Genomic DNA, 13,446 nt, shown 5'->3' on the forward strand with positions numbered 1-13,446 from the left:
CGCATTGGTTGATGATCTCTGGAGGGCTCGAGACAGGGGTTGCTCCTCAGTCCTTGTCCTATTAGACCTCTCAGCGGCTTTTGATACCATCGATCATGATATCATGCTGCACCGGTTGGAAGGGTTGGGGGTGGGGGGCACTGTTCTACAGTGGTTCTCCTCCTTTCTCTCTGACCGGTCGCAGTCTGTGTTGACAGGGGGGCAGAGGTCGACCCCGAGGCCCCTTATATGTGGGGTGCCACAAGGATCGGTCCTCTCGCCCCTTCTATTCAACATTTATGTGAAGCCGCTGGGTGAGATCATCCGTGGTTTTGGGGTGAAGTACCATCAGTACGCTGATGACACCCAGCTGTACATCTCCACCCCAGACCACCCCAATGATGCCCTCGAGGTGATGTCCCGGTGCCTGGAGGCCGTACGGATCTGGATGGGGAGGAACAAACTCAGACTCAACCCATCCAAGACCGAGTGGCTGTGGTTTCCGTCGTCCCGATATAGTCAGTTGGCGCCATTTCTGACTATTGGGGGTGAGTCGTTGGCCCCCACAGATGGGGTTCGCAACTTGGGCATCCTCCTGGACTCACGGCTGTCTTTTGAAGAGCATATGACGGCCGTAGCCAGGAGGACTTTTTATCAGGTTCGCCTGATTCGCCAGTTGCATCCCTTTCTGGATCGGGACTCGTTACGCACGGTCACTCACGCCCTTGTCACCTCACGCCTGAATTATTGTAATGCTCTCTACATGGGGCTCCCCTTGAGAAGCACCCGAAGGCTCCAACTGGTCCAGAATGTGGCCGCGCGGGTGGTAATGGGAGCAATGTGGCGCTCTCATGTAACCCCCCTCCTGCGCGAGCTGCACTGGCTCCCTGTGGTCTTCCGGGTGCGCTTCAAGGTTTTGGTTACTATCTTTAGAGCACTCCATGGCTCAGGACCAGGGTACTTACGAGACCGCCTCCTGCCACCAATAGCCTCTCACCGACCAGTTCGCTCCCATAGAGAGGGACTCCTCAGGGTGCCGTCGGCCAAACAATGTCGACTGACGGCCCCCAGGGGGAGAGCCTTTTCTGTGGGGGCACCTACCATCTGGAACGGGCTTCCCCCGGAGTTACGAAACATCCAAGACTTACGCATTTTCTGCCGAGCCCTGAAAACATTTCTATTCCAACAAGCTGGTCTGGCCTAACTCTCCCTTTTTAATTGGCTTTTAAACTGTCTTTTAAATTGGGTTTTAAACCTCTTTAGATAAATTTGGATGTTTTTTAATCTTTGAGCCTAAATTACTTAATCTGTTTCTTAATAGTTTTTAACTTCTATATGTATTTGTATTTATTATGGCTGTTCACCGCCCTGAGTCCTTCGGGAGTAGGGCGGTATACAAATATGAAAAATAAATAAATAAATAAATAAAATAAACTAACTAAACTAAACTAAACTAAACTAAACTAACACTGCTGGCTCATATTTAAATGACTGTCCACTAGGACTCCAAGATCCCTGTCACAATTACTATTGAGCCGGGCACCACCTATCCTATACCTGTACATTTGGTTTTTCTTGCCTAAATGTAGAATATTATCTTTTCCCCATTGAATTTCATTTTGTTAGATAACACCCAATGTTCAAATATGTCAAGATCAGGAGTGAAATGCTCCCGGTTCAGATGGTAGCAATGGAGGCGGGTGGTTCGGAGAACCAGTAGCAAAAATCCCTGCCCCCGCCCCCATGTCCAGCTGAGCACACAATCAGAACACATCAGAACAAAACAGAGATAAAGAGATAAAGGTAATATGAAACAGACAGTATGAATGCAACTACAGAGTATCAAATGAGACTCAAATAAATGTCAAATGAGCATTAAGGATACAAAGTCAAAACTGGAAAAAAAAGTGTCGGAGCGGAAAGTTTCCCTTTTACTTTTTCTCTTGTAACTGTGACCTGGTAAAACAATATATCTACGTTTGTGAGGCAAGGGAAAAAATCATGAGCTAAGTATAAGATGCAAAAGAAAGAAGAGGGTTGGGTTTACCTGTTCTGAAAGTGTATTTTGCAGCTTGCTGTTTGGTTTCAACGAAAGAGTGGGTATTACTGAGAAATAAAAGATGTTTAGTCTTAGTAAGTCATGATCTGAGATTTGGGTGACATGGCTATTTATAATACAACGAAGTCAAAGTAAATGTAGATTTCAAAAATAATTATGTTAAATGTGCCATATTGAAAAGGAATAGATACAAATCAGGCTGTGCCCAAAGCACCCTTATGAATTTCAGTACAAGAAGCATTTTATACACAATAGGCAAAGATATTAACATATCATGAAATGCCAAAATAAAGAGAACACCGATGACCGAGGGGCATTGCTGCCAATGGTTTTATTACTTATCAGAAAAATTTAAAGTAGGCAAAAAATTATGTGAAAACAAAAATTCTATAAAACAATGAAAAAATTCATTGTTTAGGTATTGAACAATGTAAGAATTTGAAATGGAATTGTGTACAAATGATGAATGTGTAATTGCTAAAATGTATAAGCTTTTATTGAAATTTAAAAAGAAAAAAGGTCAAAGAATGTACAATTAAATTGGCTACAATCTTGATTAAAAAGGTAATTTGATTATAATGTACAAATAGAACAATGAGAGAATATGAGATTGAAAGTATGGAAATTTATGTTATAGTCTGAAAGGGATTTATTGATTTAGTGTATGGCATACACTGTCAGGGAAATCTACACATGCTAGACACACAATGCGGCCCTCCTGATAGCCTAAATGGCTGGTTCGTTCTGTTCACTGCTTATGCACCTATCCCTGGTGCATGGTGGGGAATGAACTAGCTTTACACCAGCTGACTATGATAGTGGCACTCAGCTTGCTGGCTCTTCCAGGCTCTTCCACCAGTCTCGCCCCGCTTCACCTTGTGTCACACTGCCTTGTGTCCGGCCAAGTCCAGCGCCGGCTTCCGTTCTCCGCACACGAACGCAGCTAGGTTTCAGTTTTTCCCACCAGTGGTACCCATTCATCTACTTGCAATGTTGCATGCTTTCAAACTGCTGGCTGGGCAGGAGGTAAATTGCTAAATTGACTTGATTGGAGAAAAAAACATTTACATGCATTGGTGACTGGAAACCCATTGTAGACATTTTGCATAAAAAAGGGGAAAATAACATGATTTATGGTTTTGATGATTGGACGGATATAGAAAGAAGAGTATAATGATTTAACTTTAAATAGAGAGTGTCTATGGAGATTCTCAGTCATCCAGGTCCTGGTTGTCCCAAAGATGCTTTTTTCAAGAGGCAACTCGACTTTCTCGTTTTTCCCTGAAGACATTTTGCTTCTCATCCAAGAAGCTTCTTCAGCTCTGACTGGATTTCTGACTTTTTAGATAGAGAGGTTAAAATATAATTGTACTTATAACTGCTGTGAAGAATTTTGGAAGCTACTTTGTATCTTTCTTTTCTACTTTTCTTCTACTTTTTCTTTTCTTGCAGTTTCTGTTTCCCCTTTATTTTATTTTCTTCCTTCCTTCCTGCCTTTCCCTCCTAATTCCTTATTTTTTCCTTACTTTGTATTAGTTTTATAGTTTTTAAAAAGTCTGCCCAATATAAGCAGACTGAGGTGTGATGTATGTATATACAGCAGTATTAAGTGACTCTTAAGTGCAGATTAACAACACATTTTTCTAACAAACTGCATTCATTAAACTTGAAACTAAAAGAGTAACCAGCTTGTTGTAACTGCGAAATAACCTATGCTGCTTGTTACTTTGAACCACCAAAGGGCTAATTGTTGTACAGGACATAGAATCAAACCTTTTATCAGTGGATTTACTTTATCCATAAACTGTTTTAGTCTGAGGTGAAGAGAGAGAAAAAGCAGCTGCTGTACAAACTCCTGAAAGTGGGAGAGCCTGTGTGCTGCTCTGCACTGCCATCTGCTGTAGATGTCAAGTACAGTATTAGAAACCAATTCAATTCTTGGACTGCTTCATACACATAATCCCAAATTAGGAGCCCGCCACTGGCATCTAACAAATTGTACTATGTAAAAGACAGAAGATTTTGTGAACTGTAACTCACTTCTTCAAGAGCCAGCCTGGTTTAGTGGATATGGTATTAGGCTAGAAACGGGGAGACTTCGGATGACTCTGGGCCAGTCCCTCTCTCTCAGCCCCAGAAGGCAATGGCAAATCCCTTCCAAAAAACCATGCCAAGAAAACAGCAGGGGCTTGTCCAATGCAAGTCAGGAATCAACACTGACTTGAAGGCACCCCCCTCCCAAAAAAAGCTCACCTGATGTAAACTAAGGAGAAATTTCCTGACAGAACAATTAATCAGTGGCAGGGCTTGCCTTCAGAAGTTGTGGGTGCTCCATCACTGGAGGCTTTCAAGAAAACATAGGGCAACCATTTGTCTAGAATTTTATAGAATTTCAGTTATAAATTGTTGTTTCATGTATTGAGGCACCACATGACCTGACTCAGAGTTGTGATCTGATTTTGTAATGGTTAAGTAAATGTGACAATCATTAAGCAAACCCATTTTCCCCAGTGGGTATTTCTTGCAGGAAACCAAAGTAAACAAGAGAAACCAGCAAAAAAACACCATAAATTGTGCTCATGTGGCACTACAAATGGCTGTCAATGTGAGCCAGTTGCCAAGCAATCAGGTCATATGGTGTATATGTGTCTGCATGCAGAGCCATAACTTTGAAAATGGGTCATAAGTAGCTTTTGGGGGGGGTCAGTCATGACTTCAAATGGTCATTAACACACTCAGGTACAATGGACACAATAGAACTGGAAGCGTTGTGGCGAAACTGGCTGGAAAATATTGAGCTCCGATGAGCCTCACGAAAATCCAGCCAGACAAACCGCTGTCGGGGAGTCTTCGGACTGAAACCGTCCTGGAGGGATGGCAAAGAAGGAGAGGCACCCTGGATGACCAAGAGGAACAGGCAAGTTCCTCAAAGGGTCGGAGGCAGCTCTCTGAATCGGCAACGGTGGTGGTCATTGAAACGACTGCTCTGAAGCTGGGGTAACCGGACTAAGATTTGTGCAGGAGCGATGATTGAATGGAGTATGGTTACCAGGTGAGCGATTGGCCAACTCACAGGTAAAAAGAAATGTTTTAAAAAGCTTAAAAGGTCTAATTAGAAGCGGCTAATTGGCACTTGGGAATTTTAATTGGAGGAAGAAGAACAAAAAGGAAGTAAAAGGACTAAAGCCCCCCAAAAAGGAAAAAAACCTTCTACCTGGATTTAAAATTGAATTTGGAGAAAATAAAAACAATAAAAGGAAAAGAAATTGAAGAGAAAGTATTTTCCATGTGGATTTAAACCTGCTACTTTGTTGTTTTGGGATTTGTGGATTGGAGAGAGACAGCTGCTGGTGGAAAGAAAGCACTACAATTGCTTTGAAAATTAAAGGACTAAAGGTTTTTGATTACTGTGAGATATTTTAAGGCATATTTGTTTACTTTTAAACAGCTGGGTCTTGACTTTGAAAGGAGGTGAAAAAGAATAAAGCCTTAAAGTGGAATGGACTAGATAAATATTTGAACTGGATAATACTTGGAAATAAAAAAAAAGAGACTACATGGACTTGAATCTTAATTAAACGTAAAGTAAAAAAAATTTGAATTGACAATATGGAGCACTGGGAATACGAGGAACTAATGGAGATGTTTAAAAATGTGCGTGAAGCATTTAAGGGTAATAAAGAAGCAGAAGCCTGGTTAGAATACACAAAAAAGAAAAAAAAAGAATAAAAATGAGAAGCAAGAATACAATGTTGAAGGGAAAATAAAGATAAAAAGATAGATAATTACACTGCGATTGATAATGGCAAAAAATAATGGTTAGGGGGGAATATCCCCCCCCAAAAGAAGGGAAGAGATGGAAATGGGAAAAGCTGGGTAAAAACAGAAGGAGAATTATGGGGGTAACAGTTTTAATAGTTAGAGAAAGGATTCAGGCGAAAAGATACAATAAATATAAAAAGAAAAAGAAGACGACAAGAGAATGGGATAAGGGGAAAAATATTAAGAAGTAGAATCTTGGAGAGACCAAAAGAAAATGGTTAAAAGGGGAAGAATAATGGAGAGAAGGGAAATAAAGCATTTATTAGTTGAATCAAGGGAATTGTGTTAAACAAGATGAAGTATATTGTTAATTGTAAAATGGATCAGCAGATGTAATATGAAATGTAATTTGGTTTAACTATGGAAATAACTGAAATTAAGATATAAAATTGATGAATAAGAAAGTAGGAAGTAAGGAAAATAAGAGGTGGAAGGCTAAGTTAAAAGGTTTCAATGTAAAAATGGAATAAGATGAAATATATTGTTAACTATCAAAAAGGTGATGGGGATTGCGAGAAACATATTTAATAAATGGAGAAAAAATCGGGGTTGCCCGGATACCATTTTGGAAAATATTGAATTGAAAATGAATACAACAATGGAGAGAGGATGGAAAGAGGAGTAAAGGGATAGAAGGAGGGGAAAAGGGAGGAAGGAGAGAGAGGAATAGAAGAAAGGGAAAAGGAGAGGAAGAAAGGGAGGGGAAATAAGAGTAGGAGAGAAGGTTAGAAAGGGAGGAAGGGAGGAGGAGTGGGGTGTAGTGACCACACACACACAAAGGTTGAGGATGTATGTGAGGGGTAACTTTATTGTCTTACATAGTGACATTATATAGTTTGTTACTTTCAAGTTACAGTGTACTTGGTAGCATCTCATTGGCTACAGAATCTTCCAGGTAACTAGAGTCATTGGTTAACCATTACTGCTTTGCTTAAGCACTTATAATGTTATCTAGGGTTAACACACATCCCACTTCCTTTCCTCCTGTTCCTCTTGTTTATAGAGTTAGGGTCTTAATGCCATTTCCTGGCGCCTACATGTGAATAACCTTCCTTATCTGAGGTTTGCCATCCAAGATAAGGAAACAGTCCTACACATAGCAGACTACATGTCCTCTCTTTTTATTTAATTTTGAGGGAACAAATGTTTTTGTATATATCGCATTTGATGAGGAGGCAGAAAAAGAGGAACAGGACGAAACATAGAATTGATGAGGGAATACACTGAATGAAACAACAGCAAGCAACTAACATGACAATAAGCATAAAAAAATAACTGCTTAAGCCAGGTCAACCAGTCAAAAGAAAAGGAATTAGCATGAACATTATTCTGAAAATATGATTGGAGTTTAGCAAGTTCATCTTCAATGGTTCTGTTCAAAGAGTGAAAATGAACAGCACATCCATGACGGCCAACAAGTTTACAAAAATCTCTTTGTTGTGCTAACAAATAGTCAATAGCAAAACGTTGTTGGAGCACATCCTGATTCAGGTCCTCAATTTCATGTTGGAGATCACGAACAATAGCAGCAGTGGCATTAATTGATTTCTCCAGGCGACATGTTAAACCCAGGATAGAATGTCTATTTTCTTGAGCTATTATTCCAGGGTAAGCCCCTAAGGTGATCACCCCAGTAATAGCTCCAGCCACAGCACAGCCAAAGGTATTGAGAGAGGACAGTTGTGTATCAATGATAACTTCATCATTACATGTAGGACCTAATAGAGAACGTCATTGTCGTGAAGAAGAAGAGAGAGCACCAATCTGCACAGGTAGGGAAAAGTAGCCAATAGCAGCACACTGATAGTTCTGAGGGTGTACATTGGTTGCATATTTGTCAAAAAAGAACCACATAGAAGCGTTAAAAATAGGAAAATTATCAGGATACATTTCAGGCACAATATTAGGTCCATACAAAGAAGAATTAAAAGTTCCCCAAAGCCAATAATAGTCAGTACAATAACTATAATTCCCTACTTTCAATAAAATATGTCAAGCCTTAGCATAATCATTCCAATTGTTAAGCCAAGTATGGCGAGCATAACAGCAAAAACATAAGCCTGTAGTATATTGATTAGTATGAAGATAACACCAACGAACAGAATTAAGTTTAGGATTAAGTTGAGTGTTGAGTATTATTCAAAGCAGTAACAACTAAGAGAAGACGAGAATACAAAAAAGAATTGTGACAGAATTAGCTGTAATAATAGCAAAAACAGCAACTAGATTTTCAGGAGTTTGAGGTAGATCAGCTTGACTCAATTGTTGTTGAGCTTGGTATGTTGTAGCCTTCACTTGCTCCCATGTGATTGGCGAAGGTTGTTACTCAGGATTAGGAGCAAGACGATACTTGACTAGCGGTCTTGTCAGTGGTTCTATTGCATGAAAATGAACATTAACAGGAACATCTGAAAAAGAATCTACAAGAGTTAAATAATTCCAAGTAAATTGGCAGAGGTACCCCTAGGGTTGACCCCACTGGGGAACGGAATAGCTGACTATTGACAGGAGGGACACGCTCATACAATATTCTGAGCCTGTGCCAAAGGAAAATGAAACTGTTTTGCCAAAGATTTTGCATTTTGATGAAAATATGAATGACTTTTCCATGGAGTAACAGATAACATATGCTGCTCCGTTGTCTGCAACAGCATTTCCTTCTGATAACATACCGGGGAAAGACTGATGACTCCTAATATGTACAATATAAATTTGATTCTTTCTAATTTGCAAAACTTGCTGTAGTGTCAAAAAGAGAGACAGAAGATCATCATCCAAAGATAGTGTAACATATGCACTAGGGAAATTAAAAATCAGTGACACACATACTGAAAATCAGAGATCAAATTAAAATCTGTTGAGAAAAAATGTGGAAAGCTAAAATAACAACAGACAATTCTGAACATTGAGAGAAAACTTTCCAGAATTCCTCATGAGGATCTTTGTAAGCAATCACTCCTCTCGTTCCTCCCCCATCAGAAAAACAAAGAGCTTGCAATAGTAGAGAAGGAAAACAACAGATGAATCATTAAGCAAATAAACCTAGGATCTGTAGACAGATGATATGAAATACAGCGTACATAGTCAATTAAAGCACAATAAAGAAATAAATTATTCCGAAAATAAAAGTTAAAGTCAGATTTTAAGATAGAAAGAAAGATACTTATTAAGTCAGTTCCATTTCTTCGACAGGCTTAAGTACGCCCCAAGGTTATAATTTCAGCAATAGCTTAAATAAAAGTGTTGGAATGAAAAAGAAGCCTTTCTCTTTAAGGAATGAAAAAGAAGCCTTTCCCTTTAAGGATTGCTAGGAGGCAAAGCTTTCCCTTCTTGAATTCAAAACTCCCCGGCTGGGAGATTGCTTCAAAATGATTGGAGGTCAGCTGCTTGAGACTGCAACATCAAATCTCTCCCCCACAGATTTACATGAATGGGGAGAATAACAGGCTTTAATTGAGCTGTGTGTTTGCCATTTGGTGCTGCGTCGCTTGAGATTAGAATCAATTTATTGTTTATAGGAAGACAGACAAGAAATAAATCAAGCACAGTGTTTCGAGGCTAGCCTGTTTAAACTGTAAGAGTAACCCTTTTTTATATCCTAAAACATCTTTTGATTTTCTATGTGACCCTTTAAAGTCTTTTGAAATTCTTAATAAATAATTGTTTTATAGTCTACTCTCTGTTTTTCCTAGCCCTTTGTAGTTGTTCATTCCCTATAATTATTCAGCTTGCTATTTCTGTGTTTTTCTCCTTTCCTCATGTGTTAAAAATTCTAGTTACTTTAACTTGATTTCTTTTCCTTCTTTGGTGTTTGCTTTTCTTTCCTGTGTCCCATATCTGCTTTAAATGTTGCTGGCCCCTGTAAATTTTTTCCTTCCTTTGTTGTGGAAAATAAGGTGGCTTCAGCTTCTTAATGGCCCATTGATAAAAATTTGGGCTGAAACTCTGCCTAAGTTTCTGCTTTTCTCATATCTTTCAACAAGAGTAAAACATTTTTTTTAATGGTAATGAGGCAAATAAAGCCATTCAATACAATATACTTTTTGTTGTTCTAAAACTCCCAATATTTTTATGTAGTTTACTAGGAGGAAATATTAAGAAATAACTGACAATCTCTATGAGAGATTCAATCCACAAATTAGATACTCAAGATGTTATTAATTTTCTCAACTGTAGCACATACTACAGATGAAACTATAATTAAATCTCCTGGCTTTTTTCTTTTTAGTCAATAATTCAAATAATGGATTAAGTAAATGCGTAGGTAACAAAAAATATGAGCCAATCCAATTAATAGTACCCAGCAATTGTTTCAAATTTACTAAAGAAATAACTTTTGCTAACTTTAAATGAGGAAAAGCTGGAGCAGAAAGAAAACTGCAACAGTTTATGTCCTAAGTACAGATAAGAAACATGCAGCTGTATTTATTCTGGTGCAATTTACAATCCATAGACACATAAACCATTTTATATTTCAGAAAGCCAATTAAGTTATATTTTTTAGTTCCAATTAAAATATCATCCATACGATGATATACCAAATAAGATGGAAATTTCTCACGAAATGCTGGCACAAAGTAGGAGAATTAAGCATGCCCTGTGGTAAAACACACCAATGATATCGTTTAGTTGGCATGCTATTATGAAAAACATCACACGGGGACAGTAGAGAGTCACTTAAGGAGAAGAGCCATCATCCAAAATCAATTTTGTATTTAAAAAAGAAAGGAGGTCCCGACCCCAAATATTAGTATGAATATCAAAGGGCAAAAGGAAGTAATAGAGAGGATTAAGCAATAGAGGATTGATCAGGAAGAATTTGAAGAAGGTTCACCCAAGCCTGAATTAAAAGAGTTCCAATGTAATCAGAATCAATAACACCAGTTATAAAAAGCACCCCTTTTTATGAGAAGGTAGTTGGAGGAAGCACAGTTTGCGCAGGAATTGAAGCAAATTTTTCTTTATCCTGTGGTTGAAATGGAATAGTAAAGAAACAATCTTTTAAATCAACCACCAACAATTGATAAAAATTAGGAATTAAATTAGGATTAGGAAGACCACATTGCAAAGGACCCACTAAACCAGAGGGAAAAGAGCCCTTAAATTGAGAAGGAATAAATTTAACTTCCAAAGGAAATTTAAAATCCACAGATTCCTGAGTTATTAAATCAAGCCCAGCATTGAATGCTGCCGCGCGGGTGGTTATGGGCACAACTCGTTGTGCCCATGTGACACCCCTCCTGCGCGAGCTGCACTGGCTCCCAGTGGTCTTCCGGGTGCGATTCAAGGTGTTAGTTACCACCTTTAAAGCACTCCATGGCATAGGACCCGGGTACCTCCGAGACCGTCTCCTGCCACCAATAGCCTCCCACCGACCAGTCCGTTCCCACAGGGAGGGTCTCCTCAGGGTGCCGTCAACCAAGTTAAGTTGACTGGCGGCGCCCAGGGGGAGGGCCTTCTCTGTGGGAGCCCCATCCCTGTGGAACGAACTGCCCCCGGAAATTCGTAAGATCTCCGACCTCCGGGCGTTTCGCTGCTCACTGAAGACCCTATTATTCCACCAGGCCGGACTAACAACACAATAGCTTTTAAATTGGGATATTTAAATTTATTGGGGTTTTAAATCTGAGCCACTTTATTTAATTATTTTAAATTTTATATTGTTGTTTTGTTTGTGTTTTTAAACAGGCTGTACACCGCCCTGAGTCCTTCGGGAGAAGGGCGGTATAGAAATAAAATTATTATTATTATTATTATTATTACCTGCTATGGCTGGAACTGCGGAAGAGAGACTAGGGAAGGAGACATGGCTACGGGGAAGGCACTCTTTTTTCCCCTCTACCAAGCCTCTGGCAAAATTACCACTAATACCATAATCAGTGACAGCCTTTTCTCTTAAAATTTGATAAGGCAGTCCTTCCCATTCTGCAATCTGCTGTCCTGCCAATTGACCCTGGCCCTGATGATATTGTACAGGACATACAGACAACAATTCTGCAAGTTCTTCCCCAGGCATGGAGGAATCCTGTTTACAGGATTTCACCATTTTCTGAAAAGAAGACTGAACAGCAGAGTTAGAAGGTTTAGCAATCTGACCTATGTCAGTAAGAGCTGAAAGAGGCAGAATCACATATTCTGGAGAGGAAGGAGGACAGACAACAGCATTGGAATAACTTGGAGGTGAAGGAGTTAAAAAAGACAGTTCAGCAATTCCAAATTTTTTCACTGCATATCTACATAAATGCCATACCTGCAAAATCTCTACCTTAGCTCTTGGTTCAGTATGTAAAACTTTCCCAATTTTTTCCCAATCAGATAATCTTAAAGATCCCTTTTCTGGGTACCATAAACACTTATTTGCAATCTCCTGGACCAGCCTTAAGAGACTGCATTGTGGCACATCAATGTGATTTTTCTTAAGTAAATAGCTTAATTCTTCCACATGCTTTCTTTGTTCCTCAGAAAGCGAGGAGCCCATTACTTACAGAAACCTTTAGAAGGTTGGAGAAGCCACAAAGGCTGACGGTGCACCAGTCCTTGCCGGACAGAGTAAGGGTCCCTGTTCCTCAGGCGCCACTTGTAGTGACCACACACACACAAAGGTTGAGGATGTATGTGAGGGGTAACTTTATTGTCTTACATAGTGACATTATATCTTTATTCAAATTTATCTTTATTCAAATTTCTATACCGCCCTTCTCCTTTCGGACTCAGGGCGGTGAACAGCCAAAAAATAAAATATTTTATATACAAAAGTTAAAATAAAATTTAAAATAATTAAATAAATTTGGCCCATTAATTTAAAACATTCCAATTAAAACCATATCAAAATTATTTAAAACCAATCATAAAATCAGGACAGCCCGGCTAACTGAAAAAAAAAAAGGTTTTGAGAGCCCGACGAAAAGTCCGGAGGTCTGGGATCACGTGTATCTCTGGGGGTAGATTGTTCCAGAGGGTGGGTGCTACCACAGAGAAGGCTCTCCCCCTCCCCCAGCCGACATTGCCTGGCCGACGGCACCCTGAGGAGGCCCTCTCTGTGGGAGTGAACTGGCCGGTGGGAGGCAATTGGTGGCAGGAGGCGGTCCTGTAGATACCCCGGCCCTAAACCATGGAGCGCTTTAAAGGTGATCACCAACACCTTGAAGTGCACCCGGAAGTCCACCGGGAGCCAATGTAGCTCGCGCAGGAGAGGAGTCATTATATAGTTTGTTACTTTCAAGTTACAGTGTACTTGGCAGCATCTCATTGGCTACAGAATCTTCCAGGTAACTAGAGTCTTTGGTTAACCATTACTGCTTTGCTTAAGCACTTATAATGTTATCTAGGGTTAACACACATCCCACTTCCTTTCCTCCTGTTCCTCTTGTTTATAGAGTTAGGGTCTTAATGCCATTTCCTGGCGCCTACATGTGAATAACCTTCCTTATCTGAGGTTTGCCATCCAAGATAAGGAAACAGTCCTACACATAGCAGACTACAGGCTCCTACAGTGGGGGAAAGGAAGGGGAAGTAGAGAAGGGAAAGGAGAGGAGGAAAGAAGAAAGTAGAAAAGGAGGAAGGGAAGGGAAGGGAAAGCGAGAAGG

This window comes from Pituophis catenifer, unplaced genomic scaffold, assembly GCF_029215685.1.
Source record: "Pituophis catenifer annectens isolate HBS135680 unplaced genomic scaffold, rPitCat1.0.hap2 SCAF_13, whole genome shotgun sequence".
NCBI lineage: Eukaryota > Metazoa > Chordata > Lepidosauria > Squamata > Colubridae > Pituophis > Pituophis catenifer.